This window comes from Salvelinus alpinus, chromosome 16, assembly GCF_045679555.1.
Source record: "Salvelinus alpinus chromosome 16, SLU_Salpinus.1, whole genome shotgun sequence".
Taxonomy (NCBI): Eukaryota; Metazoa; Chordata; class Actinopteri; order Salmoniformes; family Salmonidae; genus Salvelinus; species Salvelinus alpinus.
In genome coordinates, this window is record NC_092101.1 from 45,931,245 (window position 1) to 45,941,810 (window position 10,566).

Genomic DNA, 10,566 nt, shown 5'->3' on the forward strand with positions numbered 1-10,566 from the left:
ATTTGGCGGAAAGTTTACAGAGTTCATTTTGGTGTAACCGGTAACAAATTTGACGTGTCTGAGAACGGCACCTTCCTCCCGAAACCATTGTGGGTATCGCTTCTCGGCCTTTTGGGTAAGATCAAGCTTGAAAGAGTCTATCAAAGTCATTGATGATTTCTCTGTTGCCTCTGGGTCAAAGATAAACAAGAATAAAACAGAAATAAAATATATGGGACAGTGGAAATGGAGAACCGATCAGTTATGTGGTTTGACTGTGTGCACAGGACCAATGGTAGTGCTTGGGATATCTTTCGGAAACGAAATTAAAGATGACATGTTTAATTGGAAAGAAAAACTATTATCGCTTAATAAAAGATTGGGACTGTGGAAAGGGAGGCGACTATCCTTTAGTGGGAAGGTGTTAGTGCTGAAGGCGGACATTCTGCCTTCATTACTTCACCTTGCCTATGTGTTTCCCATGCCGGTGTCTCTCAGAAAAACTTTCATACGGGCACTGTTTAATTTCTTTTGGGGGGGATATGAGTACATCCGTAGAGATCGGATGTACCAGCCTATAGAGGCTGGTGGAAGGGATTTCCCTCATATTCCTCTCAAGCTAGATGCGTTGTTTTATTCAAATGTTTGTTGTCTTTTGTCGTCGACTGTACACAAATGTCACATTTTAATCAAATTCTGGCTGTCAGTACCGTTAAGGTTCATGGTGGAATGGGATAATAGTAAGCCAAAAGCTGAAATTGTCCCATTACATTTTAAGAAAATAGTGGAATGGGCAAAGAAAACCCCTGTCTGCAAAGTAAAAGAAAACGTAATCAACCACAGATTGCTATACGCGAAATTAATAGAAAATTGTAGTCCTAGAGACAGATTACCAATATCGCCTTCCACCTGGCTACGGACACAATTAAAAGGTTTAGACAACAGACTGAAAGATTTTAATTGGCTTGTTTTACACAGACGTCTTCCAGTCCGATCAACATTATATGATCATAATTTGACCCTGAATAAATTTTGTCCCAGGGACAATTGTTTTGCAATTGAAACAATTCCCCATGTTCTATGGGAATGTTCCTTTGTCAAATTAGTTTGGAGAAAAATTAAACAATTTTTTGAGATTTTAAAAAACATTGATTATGAAGGGGTAGCCAAACTTGAACTAAAAAATGTGGAAAGGGTGCAATTATTAGCATTAGTGACTCTGGTGTCCCTTATCAAGACCAAACTTTGGGAGGCCAGATGTGGTGCGGTCAATGACACCCTCAAGTGGTCACCGACGGGATTAGTTGAATTTATAAAACAGGACATTTGGAAAAGAATAGAATTCGAAATAGATAAGTGGGGCATTGTATCTGTGAAACAGAAATGGAAAGGGATTTACCCTTCACTGTAAATGTTTTTAGAGCCAATTGAAATGTAGGCTAAGCCTTTGTACATATTTGTATACACTGAGGTTAATTCAGAATTCACTTTGGTATATGTATATGTTTGTATTTATAGAATTCTTTGTATTGTTTTTTGGAGATCGTTAGAGGCAAGTTAAACTTGAATGTAATAATACTGGTCAGGTTCTGCAGAACAGCACTTTATTGAGTAGTTTTGCTATTGTTATATTGTTACACTACTTTTGGATACTGTTTTTATGAATCGATGTAATGTAATGCACTGATTTTGTAATTGTATTTTAATGAGAAATGAAAATAAAAAATCTTTTTCCAAAAAAAAAAAAAAAAAAAATCTGTTCTTATCAGTTTAATATCTGATACGTCCCCTATCTGGGGACCATATATTAAATTGATTTTTGGAATAGGGGCTTGCTCCGTCCACTCCACGCATCGACCTGGTATTGCAGTACCTCCAGGAACGGTGCACCCCCTGCCGTTGTAAAGAAAAAATATACACCTCTTTGATGTTCATTAATGGGTACAGGGTGTAAACTACAGTGAAATGGTTACGTGCAAGCTCTCCTAAACAAAAATATACACAAATAGCTAAATAATAAAGTCGTTAAAAAAATTGTTCAAAGCATTTGTCTCTCTCGCTCTCTCTCTCTGCTGTCTCTCTCTTTCTCTCTCTTCCTGGTTCAGTGAGGTGCATCCTCCCAGTCTACGTGCCACGAGATCAACACAGATACAGCTATCTTGTTGATATACTTCTTCTACAGATACAGCTATCAATCTACATTGGGGTTCGATAATTACAACAACAACAGAAAATGGAGAAAGTATATTATTTTATAGTAGTACAGAAAGATTTGGTTTTACAAGTAATACTGTTTTCCTCATAAAGGTAATGGTCACGCCCCCAAGACCAAACTCCTCTGTTATTGGTTATGACGAGAGGTTAGCATGTCTTGGGGGTATGACCTTTAACCTTCTGTAACTTTCTCACTCATCACTATTCACGATTCATTTAGGACTATGTGTAATCATGGTAGTATCTACATTTATGTAGAAGTGTTGAGAAACATATTCTATTCTCATTAACCATTAAAAAAAATGTGACTCCAAAAAGACACAATACATTATTTACCATTCATTTCTTTTTGAGCACAAATTAATCTGAAACTCAAACAAAACAAAAAACAAATGCATCCAACAGGTTTGTAGAGTCAGAAGGTTGATGTAGTCATTGCGTGCTAGGAATATGGGACCAAATACTACACTTTATTTATACGAATATTTAGGGGTGTCAATAATTTGAGCCCTACCTTTCTTGAGGAAAAAAAAGTATTACTTGTTAAACAAAATCTTTCAAATGTGCAAATGTATTAGTATAAAATAATTTCCCCCAAAAATATTGAGCATACAATATAGCTCAGTATATTAATTGTTTACTGTATATAGTCATTAGTTTGTACAGCACTTTGATATATCAGCTGATGTAAGAAGGGCTATATAAATACATTTGACTTGATGTGTGTGTGTGTGTGTGTGTGTGTGTGTGTGTGTGTGTGTGTGTGTGTGTGTGTGTGTGTGTGTGTGTGTGTGTGTGTGTGTGTGTGTGTGTGTGTGTGTGTGTGTGTGTGTGTGTGTGTGTGTGTGTGTGTGTGTGTGTGTGTGTGTGTGTGTGTCACATTACCGAGGCAGGGGTAATCTGTGTTTTCCCCCATTGTAGATGGGAGAGAACTTAATAATCATGTCAGGAATTATATATTATGACCAGTAGAGACCGCTGTTGCACCACCAAAGTAACTATGCTTCATGATCTATGATGAAGCACTTACTCCAACTTGTGGGGTAGATCATATTAATCAATGCAAAAAACTCAGACATGAATTAACTACCAATTACTTAATTTCATTTAATCACTTCATTCATCATTTTGACCATTATTGTCATCCACACCACTAAGGTGGTATTCACAACTTTTCCCCAAGCAAATCAAACCGTCAACCACAATATGTCCACACTCATTCAAACACCTGGGATGGCAGGTAGCCTAGTGGTTAGAGCAGATAGCCTAGTGGTTAGCGCGTTGGGCCAGTAACCGAAAGGTCGCTGGATCGAATCCCCGAGCTGACAAGGTAAAAATACCTGTCGTAAAAATTCCCCTGAACAAGGCAGTTAACCCACTGTTCCCCGGTAGGCCGTCATTGTAAATAAGAATTTGTTCTTAATTGACTTGCCTAGCTGTTCTCCCCTCTGCAGCCTCCTGTGAATCCCACCTATATTTGGCTATATAAAATAAGCCCTAAAAAGACATTAACTCACAGATTTGACGCTTCTAGATGTAAAAGGAGGACACTAAGACCAACATATTTTGGCTTTTAGCAAGAGTACTCATCAGGATTCTATAGCTCTAGACCAGTAGAGGGCAAGCGAGACCATGATATCAGATGAAGTGTAGATAATAGGCTAATATATACTGTAGATAACTGACAAAATAAAGGAAACACCAACATGAAGTGTCTTAATAGGGCGTTGTGGCACCACAAGCCACCAGAACAGATTCAATCCACCTTGGCATAGATTACCTTGGCATAGATTCTACAGTTGTCTGGAACCCTATTGGAGGGATGCGACACAATTCTTCCACGAGAAATTCCATCGTTTGGTGTTTTGTTGATGGTGGTGGAAAACGCTGTCTCGGCGACCACTCCAGAATCTCCCATAAGTGTTCATGGCCCCTCTTTCAAAGTCTCTGAGATCTCTTCTTCTAGCCATGGTGGGCAACTGGACTTATTTATACATGACCCTAAGCATGATGGAATGTTTATTGCTTAATTAACTCAGGATCCATACCTGGTTCCTGAGTAAAAAATCTATAAAAATAGACTTGGGTAGGATTTGGCGATTACACCGTTTCAACTTCTAAGGTATACTGTTTGCCTAGTATTGTTTTGTGTTGTCTGAGGACAGTCTGCAGGGTTCAATTAGCTGAAATGTGTCTACATTTTGAAAGAACTTTACCAGCATGTCCTAATATATCATCTAACACGGAACCCAAACCGGCTGCGCGCGTGCGCCATCGTGCGCTATCGTGCATACATTTATTTTACCCCCACACCAAACGCGATCACAACACGCAGGTTAAAATATCAAAACAAACTCTGAACCAATGCCATTAATTTGGGGACAGGTTGAAAAGCATTAAACATGTCCTATTTAGCTAGCTTGCTGTTGCTAGCTAATTTGTCCTGGGATATAAACATTGAGTTGTTATTTTACCTGAAATGCACAAGGACCTCTACTCCGACAATTCATCCACACATAAAACGGCCAAACGAATCGTTTCTAGTCATCTCTCCTCCTTCCAGGCTTTTTCATCTTTGAACTTATATGGTGATTGCATCTAAACTTTCATTGTATTACCACGACAACCGGCAACAAAGTTCGTCTTTCAATCACCCACGTGGGTATAACCAATGAGGAGATGGCACGTGGGTACCTGCTTCTATAAACCAATGAGGAGATGACTTTCAGCGCGATCTGCGTCAGAAATAGGAACGACTTCTATTTTAGCCCTTGGTGTCGCAGACGCTTGTTGGCGCGCGCGAGCAGTGTGGGTGCAATAATTGAATAACATGGATTTCTAAATTTATTTTGCGACGCTCGCGCACGCGATGTCTGGTCTGATCAACATGTTAGTGTGATGTTTTAGTATTTCCTATAGAAATCATAATTCTAACCCGCCGCATTGGGATCTAGATTTGAACGGTTGAAGTTGTCAGCTGATATGTGCCATTTGCACAGATATCAGCAAAACCGCATCTATCACAGTGCGCATGAGTTTGGTGACATTTTCATTTCTGAGAACGGGCTTGTTCTAATGACTGGACTCCTGTGCACTGTGATAGATGCGGTTTTGCTGATATCTGTGCAAATGGCACATAAATTGCTTTTCCTAAGATGACCCTTTACTTATCTGTAAGACATAGCGGCCACACGTAGAGGATGCTGATATGGAAGCAGCCCCACTGCCTGAAGGAAGAGGGTAGTCTGCTTATTGACTTTAAAGTTGATGCTTATTGAAGGTACTGAATGAGACACAGTTAGTTATATGTTTTTGTTACCAGTGTAATGTTTTCACTGGCAAGGGTCTGACCACAGTCCTGTTAATGACTCGAAGAGTAGTTATCTTCGTTTGTGGGGTAAAGGAAGATGTTACGAGATGTCGCCAAGCCACTAGATGGCGCTGCTGTTATGTGTTTCTGAGTGTGATACTATAGAGTACTAGTGAGCCAAATTAGGCATTACTTACTATGCGCCGAATGGAGCTGTATGCTACAGAGTGAAGCTGAAGTGAAGACTTCATAATCAACATGACCTTGCTCTTGTATAGAATAAACACCATAGAAAACACCCTCCAACGTGATGGTGCAGACAGAACATGCTCTGCATCCGATCCTGCAACCTCTGCTACAAGCAGGCCGTACGGTTGCATGATTTAACTTGCTCTGGACTCCAAAGACATAATGTATACCTACTTGTTATTGGCTGCTAACATGAATGACTTTCAGCTCCAAATGCAGGTGTAAAATGCACTTTATTTCTGTAGCCTGTCTTGCGTTTTGAAAAAACGTCACCTTTATGGCTGTAATGACAGGATCCATTAGGAGTTAGGTTCGATGTAGTACAGTACATCTTACACCTATTAGGACTGGAATTGTGTTGGTTATTGTTAATGAGTGCAGAATATATTCCGTTTTCAAAATAGTTTCGCAAAATACTTTACTCCTCGAATTGTTAAGATTGTGCTGCTTTCCCCTTTTGTTTGTAATACTTTCTCAACAAGTCTGTGACCACAGTTGCAGGAAATTTTATTTTTGAGGTGCCATTTTTTTTGTTTGAGCACATGCACCCAAAAAGCTCTGTGCATGGCCCTGGATCTTCTCATCAAGCTTTTAAGCTGAAAAATCCGGAACAATCATGCATTTTGTGATAAAAGCACTACATTTTGCACAGCGATAGATTTCTGTTAAATGTTGACATTTTAGTAGAAACTCTTATCCAGAGCAGTTAGGGTTGAATGTTTTGCTAAAGGGCACATCAACAGATTTCTCACATAGTCTGTTCTGGGATTCAAACCAGCAACCTTTTGGTTACTGGCCCAACGCTCTTAACTGCTAGGCTACCTACCCAGCTGAAAAGATTCAGATATAGAGCCACTCCAGATTTGGACCCTGGGGGGTGTGGCAGTCATTTTTCAAAATGGCCACCAACGGTTGGTCTACCATTATCTTACAATTCAGAAGAGAGGTACAATTTGGAACAGAGGTAGGCTTATGGACCCCCCCAGGGGTGTGGTGGTCATCTTATGAAATGGCCACAGACAGTAATACAATTTACAGTTGACCTATTTTGAGATGAACACACCAAATTTGACACAGAGGTAAATGTAGGTACCCTGAAAAGATTTAGATATGGAACCCCCACAGATTTGGCCCCTGGGGGCTGTGTCAGCCATTTTACTAAAAGGCTGCAGACTGTACCACTATTTTACAAATCTTTAATCTACAAAAAGTAATTGCCTTTTAAAATTAATACACTTCTTGCCCATATTTCTGGCCCTGGATCTCCTGAAAACCAAAAGGTTTGACAGTAACACAGGATATTACAGTTATAGCGAGAAACGCAGTCATTAAGCCAAACATTTTATTCTATATTTTTTTAGGATAAGTGTAGCAGAGGTGAGTTAAAATGTTCTAGTGATGAAGTAGCCCTGCCTGTAACTTACAACCACTCTTGGCCAAATACTAAATATTTGTTTTGGTCTAATGACTGGGGTTCACATCCTACCAGTAACATGAGCATGTAAACAAATGACTGGGGTTCACATCCTACCAGTAACATGAGCATGTAAACAAATGACTGGGGTTCACATCCTACCAGTAACATGAGCATGTAAACAAATGACTGGGGTTCACATCCTACCAGTAACATGAGCATGTAAACAAATGACTGGGGTTCACAATCCTACCAGTAACATGAGCATGTAAACAAATGGCTGCGAAAGCTACTTTGCAACGCCCATAGCAGGAGCATATTCAAACTAAATACAGCTGTAACTGGGAAAATATCACAGCCCATTAAGTTGGAATAGTTCACAATTGCTGTGGACAATTCTCTCAAGCTGTGTTTGTCAGAACTGTGCCTGGCACAAAATATTTTACTTTCAACCTGTTTCATGATGTAACGAGTGCGCCGAGAGTCAGGAAGCAAGTACAGGGAGTGTTTTAATAAATAAACACAAAACAACGCACCGACATGAAACAGAGTCAATAACACCTGAGGAAAGAACCAAGGGGAGGGACAGATATAGGGAAGATAATCAAGGAGGTGATGGAGTCCAGGTGAGTGTCAATAAGGCGCAGGTGTGCTTGACGATGGTGACAGGTGTGCTTGACGATGGTGACAGGTGTGCTTGACGATGGTGACAGGTGTGCTTGACGATGGTGACAGGTGTGCTTGACGATGGTGACAGGTGTGCTTGACGATGGTGACAGGTGTGCTTGACGATGGTGACAGGTGTGCTTGACGATGGTGACAGGTGTGCTTGACGATGGTGACAGGTGTGCTTGACGATGGTGACAGGTGTGCTTGACGATGGTGACAGGTGTGCTTGACGATGGTGACAGGTGTGCTGGATATTGAGCAGCCTGGTGACCTAGAGGCCAGAGAGGGAGTATAAAGTGACACATTAGTTTTTCTAATTTCAGCTGAATATGTTCTGCAAATGTAACACATTAAAGGCCATGCAGTATATATCCAACTCAGTGGCTTTTTGGTTAGAGTGTTTGCCCTGTGATTGGAAGGTTCTTATTTAGATTCCCAGCCAAGCCGTACCTAAGACAGTAAAAATGAGACCGTCTCTGCTTGGAGCCACCGCAGCATTAAGCAACTAGAGTGGGGGCAAGGCCCTGTGACAGACTAGTGTTCTGTCCACTTGTAGAATCAAACTGTCCACTACGGCAGTTAAGCTCCTATGAGGTGTCCCATCACTTCCTGCACTCTAAGGGACCTCCAACCTAATCATTCAAAATAATAATTATTGGGTCAGTGCTTCCGAACACAGCAACAGTATCCACCCTTTGAAGAAGAGTGTTTTTATCATAAGGAGAAGGTACAGCATTAATAAAAGCCCTGGAACTAACCAGCTAATTTACTAGTGGCTTGGACCTGACCGGACACCCTTTATTCAAGTGTATGGTGTAGATCAGTGGTTCCCAAACTTGTTATAGTCCCGTACCCCTTCAAACATTCAACCTCCAGCTGTACCCCCTCTAGCACCAGGGTCAGCGCACTCTCAAATGTTGTTTTTTGCCATCATTGTAAGCCTGCCACACACACTATACGATACATTTATTAAACATAAGAATGAGTGTGAGTTTGTCACTTTCCACAAGCCGGGTTGTGACAAAGAGCTCTTATAGGACCAGGGCACAAATAATATAATAATAATCTATCATTTTGCTCTTTATTTAACCATCTTACATATAGAACTTTATAAAAACCTCACCCAAATGTACGGCCCCGTTGGAAAATATAAATGGACTGTTTGAAAATGTGAATCACATTTGTGTTTGGCATACCCCAGAATGCATTGCGCGTAGCTATGTTAGATGTACATAATATACAGTATATCATCTTGACTAATTGGGGTCTTTTAAGGGTAATTGAATCTACCTCTGTGCCACATTTGGTGCGTTTATCTAAAAAAAAAGGCAACTGTAACGTATATTACCAACAGTGGCCAAAGTGTAAGATGCCATGGTCCCCATGGGCCTAATCTGTGGTGTCTGTACATATAGTATTTTCAGGGTCCATAAATCAATCTAACTCTGTGCTGAATTTGGAGCCTTTATCTTAAAATACTCCTTTTGAATTGTAACATAATGGTACCATCAGGGGCCATTTTGAAAAATGTCTGCCATGCTCCCCAGGGGCTGAAGCTCTGTTGGCTCCATATCCAAATATTTTCAGGGACCATGAATCTACATTTGTGCCAAAGTTGGTGCTTTTATCACAAAATGCAAAAAAAAATATGTTTTTTTTCTTAGCTGCCCCACTATTCAATTACATGAAATTCAAAGGGCTTTATTGGTGTGGGAAACATATGTTTACATTGCCAAAGCAAATTGAATAGACAATAATTAAAAGGAAATAAACAGGGGAAATAAACAATCCCTAAACATTACTCAAAAAGTTTTCAAAGAATATAGACATTTGAAATGTTATGTTAATGGGTATGTACAGTGTTGTAACAATGTGCAAATAGTTGAAATATGAAAAGGAGAATAAATAAACAGATAAATATAGGTTGTATTTACAATGTTGTTTGTGTTCCACTGGTTACTCTTCTCATAGCAACAACGGCCACTATCTCACACGATAACCAGCACGTTTGGCCTGAGAGAAGGGGTTCCACTAGTTTTCATTATGCCAGATCGATCCACTAATGCCTCGCTGTTTCCCAAAAAGTGGCCTCATCACAGGGCTCTACGCTGACATTTTTTACAAGGAGCACATGTCCCAAATAATTTTAGGAGCACAATGAAAATATTTGAGGAAGAGTGATTTTATCATAATAAATGACAAACTCTTGTTGAATAAAACATTTTATTCGTCAACTGTTAGTCATTTATCATAAAAACACTTGTCGAATAAAAACGCTCAAATACTCTGGTGGGACTCACACGTCTGTCTGTGGGAGATCAGATTCTTTGACGTGTCGATTCACTAGCAGTAGAGCAAGCTTAAACTAACATTGAAAAACAAATTAGCGTGTGAACAAATTGATCTAAATAGCCAAGGAACACAAGGACAGTCACACTTTAGTAGACTTGTGGTTAAGTTAGATCAACATTTGTGCCTGTGTGCTTCTAAAAATGTTTCTTTCAGCACTTCACTCAGTGCGCCCAGCTCCCGCCAAGTACTGTTGTTGCTTGAGCTGGGCTTTATGGGACTCGTAGAAGTTTGTGTGATTAGATACCTCTATGAAACCAAACTGCAGAAAACCAAATATTTTGAAAATAACTAGTAACCAGCAATTTTTTGATGTAAAGCACAACTCACACTTACTAATACTTTACTTTTTTCAGTTTTTCACATCTATTTTTTGACACAT

The 10,566-nt window shown here is 39.8% G+C and overlaps 1 pseudogene; it reads left to right on the plus strand.

Annotated features, from left to right (window-relative positions):
* Nucleotides 1-1,702: 1,702 nt before the first annotated feature.
* Nucleotides 1,703-1,874, plus strand: LOC139541809 (U2 spliceosomal RNA; annotated as a pseudogene).
* The last annotated feature ends 8,692 nt before the right edge of the window (nucleotides 1,875-10,566 follow it).